Source organism: Dromiciops gliroides, chromosome 3, assembly GCF_019393635.1.
Source record: "Dromiciops gliroides isolate mDroGli1 chromosome 3, mDroGli1.pri, whole genome shotgun sequence".
NCBI lineage: Eukaryota > Metazoa > Chordata > Mammalia > Microbiotheria > Microbiotheriidae > Dromiciops > Dromiciops gliroides.
The window spans coordinates 115505664-115512970 of NC_057863.1; the positions used below are offsets into that span (position 1 = coordinate 115505664).

Below are 7307 nucleotides of genomic sequence, written 5' to 3' on the forward strand. Positions count from 1 at the left end.
AAAACAAGGTGAAACAATTTTCAAGTGAAAGACAACTTATAAGTTTTTCAGGAAAGATTTCTCACACTGGGTGAGAGTAGAGCTCAGTTCAGTGCCTGATATACCCCCCAGAAAATAGTAGGTTTGGGGGTGAATTTAATCAGTAGCAATGGCTTTCAGATCTCTTAAAGCATAGATAGTATGAGAGTCAGACAACTTGTCAGAAGAAGTTTACAAGGATTGCTTTGCTGGCACAGGGTGCAAGACACTATTGCATCACCCATATGGCCAGGTTTCAGTCTTCTATCACAGTTCCAGAGTGAGGAGGAGCATTAGCATTCCAGAGTTTGGAGTCACAGTGGAGTTGGTACCTGAAACATAGTTCTGTAGTGGAAAAGAGTGCTTGCGGCCACTAAAAGAGTAGAACACAGGCCATAAAAGAGGTAAACACACCTTTCCTTAGATCATATAACCTTGAAAAGACTGAAAAGTTAAGGAACCGCAGAATTAGCTTTGAAAACAGCAGCACAAACAACCCAAAAATTGGGCCAATATCCCCTCAATGGAGCACCTACATTTAACATAAATTTAAAAGTCAAGAAATAGACTTGGGGTGGAGCCAAGATTGCAGAAGAAAAGCAGTGACTTGCCTGAGCTCATGCCAAAAACCTTCCTAATACCTTCAAATAATGTCACGACAATTCTTGGAACAGAAGAACCCACAAAGGGACAGGGTGAAATTATTTTCCAGCCAAAGACAACTTAGAAGGTCTGGAGAAAAGGTCTGTTGTACCAGTGTGTTACTGGAGCACAGTCCAGCACAGCACAGACTACACCCCAACAAACCAGGAGCACACCTTGCGAGCCACTGAATCAGCAGCTGCAGCAACTGCTTCTAGAACTCAAACCACAGAGGGTAAGGGGACCAAACAATTGGCCAGAAGGAAATTACAGTGGTCTTTTTGCTAGCACTGAGGCAGGGCTTTGCTGTTTTAGCTATACTCAGATTCAGGTCACAGTCTTGGGTAGTGTTTCCAGGCAAGGGAGGAGCACTAGCACATCAAAGCTTGCAATCACAATGGAGCTGGATGCTCCTCATAGTTCTAGGGCAGAAAAGCAGGCTTGTGGTTGCTTACAGAACAAAGCACAAATCAGGAGAATAGTAAACACACCTCTCCTTAAATCATACAACCTTAGAAGAACTGAAAACTTTAAAATCCCTAAAAGTATCTCTTACAAAGAGTGGGCATTAGTGTCAGATGGCTATGATAGGATGATTTTGTTTTTAAGTAAGAAATGAGAAAGAGGGTTGCACTGGGAGAAAGGTGAAGGGATAAGAAAAACAATGAAATTCATCTTATGTAAAGAGGTAGAAAATCCAAGATGGCAGCCCTAGGAGGTAGATGCAGTAACTAGAAGTGGTGGCAGTGGCAGCAGCAGCAGTAGGAGGGAAGTGGCCTTGCTTGGCCCTCAGGTGGCAGGGTCCTGAGGGCTTCTCTCTGGCCCTCCTCCTCTCCTGACCCCTCCTGCAGCCCATTCCCAGGGGCTGAGCCATGGCCAGAGACCATAGCAAGCAGTTTTGGAAGAGAAGCACCAAGTTGCCAGGGAGTATCCACCCTGTATATGGAGTCCAGTACACTCCACTAGATCCTTTGCCTACAAAAATGAATGCTCAAAAGTCAATGCAGTACCCCTGAATTATAAAAAAAAAACCCTTCCAGTTTTCATGAGTTTGCTCAAAATACAAGTGATGCTTGGGACATTGGGAATGATGAAGAGGATTTTTCCATATCCTCTTTCCAAACTCTGAAATCTAATAATGCTTTGGTGACTGTGGCCCAAGTCTGGGAGAAACATAGCAAATTAGGAGAGAAGAGAGGTCCCAATCTATAGCAGCTGATATAACAACTAATTTTAAAGTCATCATATACAGCAGTAATGCGCAGCTGTCTAGAAAGCCTAGTAAAACATGCTTAAGGAACCCTCTTCATAAAGAGCAATCACTTCCACTCTGATCCATCTTCCTCCTTATGGCCTGGATTTCATACCAGAATGCTTCTCGTGCACCCACAATGACTATCCAAGAGAAAACATGCTTAGAGAAATTTTGGCAGCTTCTCCCTAGCCACAATAAAGACCTAGATGAACTGAGGAAGTGTTGCTGGCAAGGAGTTCCCAGGGAGATTCAACCTGTCACCTGGAGGTTCTTGTCTGGATACCTCCCAGCCAATACTGAGAGGAGGAAGATTGTTCTACAGGGGAAGTGGGAGGAGTACTTTAGTTTATTGAGCTGTAATAAACTCCAGAAATGAAGAACATTACCAGGATACCTATTGACAGATACACATTGACATTCCAAGGACAAATTGTCTCATGCCGTTGTTCCAGCACCGACTTATTCAAAAGATTTTTAAAGAATTATGTTTATTTGGGTCATTAGACACCCTGCCAGTGGCTACATGCAAGGAATTAATGACCTGGTCACTGCATTCTTTCTCATCTTCCTCTCAAAATATGTGGAAGAGGATGTGGAAAATGTTGATGTGACAAACTTGTCTCAAGATATGCTATGAAGAATTGAAGAAGAAAGTTTTTGGTACGTGAGTAAGCTGCTGGATAGGATACAGGATAACTACACCTTTGCCCAGCCAGGGATCAAGAAGAAATTCCACACACTGGAAGAGCTGGTCAGCCAGATGGATGAGGAGGTACACAATCACTTCAGGAGGTATGAGGTTGCATATCTACAGTTTGCCTTTCACTGTATGAATAATCTGCTTATAGGAGAGCTTCCCCTTTGATGTACCATTCATTCAGCTGTGGGACACCTACCAGTCTGAAGCAGAAGGATTTTCTCACTTCTATCTCTATATGTGTGCTGCCCTTTTTGTTCAGTATTTTATTATTTTCCAGTTATATATAAGGATAGTTTTCAACATTTGTTTTCATAGGATTTTTAGTTCCAAATTTTTCTCCCACCCTCCCTTCACCCCTTCCTCCCCAAGACAGAAAGCACTCTAATACAGGTTATATATGTACAATCACATTAAACCTATTTCTGCATTCATCATATTGTGAAAGAAGAGTCAGAGCACACGGGAAAAAAAATAAAAGCAAAAGAAGGAAAAAACAGCCCAAGAATAAAAACAGTATGGTTCAATCTGTATTCCTCAACCACAGTTCTTTTTTTCTGGATGTTGAGAACATTTTCTATTATGAAGTTCTTTGAAATTGTTTTGGACCATTGCATTGCTGAAAAGAGCCATGTCTATCACCACTGTTCATCACAGAATGTTGCTGTTACTGTATACAATGTCCTCCTGCTTCTGTTCCTCTCAGTCTTCATCAGTTCATGTAAGTCCTTCCAGGTTTCTCTGAACTCCTCCTGCTCATCATTACTTTTCACATTGATTTTTTAAAACTTTGTGTTATAAATTTTCTTTTTCCCTCCCTCCTCATCCCTCACTATGAAATCCAGCAATTCAATATAAGTCATACATGTGCAGTTATGCAAAACATCTTCTTATTAGTCAGGTTATGAAAGAAAATAGACAAAATACCTTTAGAAAGAGGAGCTAACAAATAAAATTATACTTCAATCTGTATTCAGATACCATCAGTTCCATCTCTGTTGATGGTTTACATTTTTCATATGTCCTTCTGATAGCATCCTGCTCATCATGTCTTTCAAAGTTACTATTGTTAGCTGTATTACCCTCCATCTTATTCCCTCCCCTTGGTAGTTACTATATATACTATCTTCCTTCACCCTATCATCCTTCCTTGGAAGTGTTTTGCTTTTTAATGCCCCCTCCTGCAATCTGCTCTTCCTTCCATTGCCTCCACCCACTCCCCTTATCCCTTTCCCCTATCACTTTCCCACAGGGCAAGATATATTACTATACCCTCTTGAGTGTGTATGTTATTCCAGCTTTGAGCCAACTCTGATGAGAGTAAGGCTCACTCACTTCCCCGCTTCTTCCCCATTGTCCCCTCTACTCCATAAGCTTTTTCTGGTTTCTTTTATGTGAAGTACTTTCCCTCAATCCACCTCTCCCTTTCCCTTACTTCCAGTGCATTCCTCTTACCCCTTAACTTTTTTAAGATGTCATCTTGGGTCAGATATGAGACATTGTGACATAGTGGACAATGCACCAGCCCTGGACCCAGAAGGTCCCAAACCCAGATCCGGCCCCAGACATAAACCACTGCACATTGCCTGCCCCACAAATGTGATATGTTGGTGTACTACTGACGTCAGCAAGAGAACACTCTCAATCATGTCCTCCTGTCCTTTAATGTAGATGCTGCTAGATCTCATTTTATCCTTACTGTAGATTCCAAGTATTTGTATTCCTTTTTTCTAGCTGCTTGCAATATTTTCTCCTTGACCTGGGAGCTCTGGAATGTGGCTATAATAGTCCTGGAAGTTTTCTTTTTGGGATATCTTTCAGGAGGTGATCAATGGATTCTTTCAATTTTTATTTTATCTTGGGCTTCTAGTATATTAGGGCAATTTTTTCTGATAATTTCTTGTTAGATGATGTCTAGGCTATTTTATTTATTTATTTATTTTGATTATGGCTTTCAGGTAGTCCAATGATTTTCAAATTATCTCTCCTTGATCTATTTCCCAGGTCAGCTGTTTTTTTTTTTTTTTTTAACCGAGAAGATATTTCATACAGCCCTCTATTTCATTTCATTTCATTTCATTGTATTTATTTATTTGTTTGCTTATTTATTTATTTATTTATTCTAGTAAATTGGATTTGCTTTACTGTGTCTTTGTTTCTTATAAAGGCATTAGCTTCCATTTGTTCAATACTAATTCTTAGGAAATTAATTTCTTCAGAGAGCTTTTGTATCTCCTTTCTTATTTGGCTTTTCAAGCTCTTGACTTTTTTTTCATAACTCTCCTGCAATACTCTCATTTCTCTTTCCATTCTTTCTTCCATAACTCTAAGTCTTTCTTCCATCTCTCTACTTTCTCTTCAAAGTCCCTTTGGAGTTCTTGCATGGTCTGAGACCAATTCATATTTTTCTTGGAAGCTTTGGATTTTGGAGCTTTGACTTTGTTATTATCTCCTTCTGGGGGTGTATTTTGGTCTAGCCCTCCCCCAAAGAAGCTATCTCTTATCCACCGTCATTTTTGCCTACTCATCAAAGCCCAGAAGCAGATGTCTGATTGAAATCTGATTTTCTATGGTCAGAAGCTTGGAATGCCTGTGCCCCTCCCTCACTGGGTCACCACCACTCAATTCGGCCCACTGTTTTACAACCAAGATGCTTAGCCCCAACTCCAACAGAGATTGTAGTCACTTCACCCTGGCCAACCACTGAACCCCCTCACCAGTCTGTGAGTTGACCCTCAGAAGAAACTGCTGGATCTGAAGACTCCGAGGCCCTGGAAGCATTGTCTGTTCCTGGCTGGGTCTGGATCTCACATTGAACTCCTCTCACAGCCTGATCAGCTGGAGATTCCAATTGCCCTTTTGGCTGGAAAATAGGTTCACTCTGTTCTTATGTGTGTTAGGCTGCTCTTTTTGTTTGTTTGTTTTTTCTTTTGCTTTTAATAGCATTATTTGGGAGTGAGTAGATGGGTTTATCTGTAGCCTGCAGGAGTCACAGACTCTCCTCTGCCATCTAGGCTCTACCCTCTGTGTATGCTGCCTTCTTGATCAAATGGTGGAAAATATTGGATTAGTAGGATTTTCAGGGTCTCCTCATGCTGTTTCTAAACCTACCTATGATACATTGGGTCAATGAAGAGATTGCCCTTTTCCTGGAAGAAGCATAGAGGCTGAAATACATGTTTACTGATGCTCCCAATCACCACCATTGATGGATGCTGCCTCCTTCCAGAGGTATGGATTTCCCCCATCACTGATAGTAATCTAATCACTGTGGCAATTGTTTGAGCCCATGGAACCCAAGACAGGAACCACTCCAACTGTAAAAAGCTCACATCAATCTAGGTCTTTACTTTTTATATATGTGTGTCTTTTTATTTGAGGCAATTGGGGTTAAGTTATTTACCCAGGGTCACAGAGCTAGTAAGTGTCAAGTGTCCGAAGTCAGATTTGAACTCACATTCTTCTCACTATAAGAATTGGAATGACACCCGCTTCTGGGAGGCACATTGTGAGCTCTCACCTAAAAAGAAAGCATGTGACTTTAGCATCCAGAAGTGACCTTTCTGGGGTTTGTTAGCATTAGGAAGTGATGTTTGCCTCCCCGTGGGTGCTGTCAGCGATACCAACTAATTAGCTTGGAGCTATTTGTGCAGGTGGCCCGGATTCCTGTTTCACAGGAGGCTTCTGGGAGGAGCAAAGCATTTTTGTTGCTGGATGGAGGTTTGGTGGCAGAGACAGGCAGGATAAGGAGATCAGGCAAATCTCATACTTTATCCAAGTGTTTCTCTTTACTAACCCCTAATATACTTTAATAAATACTTAATGCTCAAAGATTGATACTATACATTTTCTAATTTAAGGCAACCACTCATTAGATTTTAGACATCATAGCTAGAATTTTAGGCCCTAACATGACTCCAGGGCTGGTGCTCTATCCACTGCTCTACCTATCTGCCTCTGAATGTGTGTCTTTTGGACATCAGTATTCCTTGCTGTGTAGGTGGGCTCTCTTCTGGGAGAGAGTGGAAAGGAGAGTGCAGGATTTTCTTCTGCCAAGAGAGAACAGACAAAACAAGTTGAAGGCTCACGGCATTTGCTTGCCTGCACCCCTACTTTGACTGGTTGTTTCTTGTTACCTTACTCTGGCTGAGTCCATTGCTTTTCAGACACACCTTAATCTGATCTGACCACAGGTTAAAATATGACGTAGGTTGTTAAGACGCCTGATGACCATTCTCTCACCAATTCCACTCCCTCTTGCCTGTGCACAATAGACAGCTTTATAGGACAATTTTTTATCAGATGATATATACATTGAGGCATAGAGCTTTCCTGAGAGTATCTGGGAAATGCATTTGAGGGCCGGGAACATTTATTTTCCCTTTATTCACCCACATGTGTGCATGTGTGTCTTTCTGTGTGTATCCATCTCACTGTGTGTTTTTGCATGCATGTCTGTACTGAAATATGTGCACACCCTTAGAGCAAGTTGTCCATTTGTGTCTAGACTATCCCCACCATAAGTAACTGTGAATTACAAGGGAAGAGGTATACAAGCAACCCTTTAGAAAGGATGGGGTTTGGGAAGAAGAGGGACTTTTTGCCTCCTTAGACTCTCTCCATCATCATACTTCTAGGCATTATAAGTATATTATGTTCTAATGTATATGGGTAAAGATGTACAATATATGTCCT

The 7307-nt window shown here is 41.3% G+C and overlaps 1 pseudogene; it reads left to right on the forward strand.

The window, feature by feature from the left end:
• Positions 1-1532: 1532 nt before the first annotated feature.
• On the forward strand, positions 1533-5821 carry LOC122747204 (annotated as a pseudogene).
• Positions 5822-7307: the final 1486 nt, after the last annotated feature.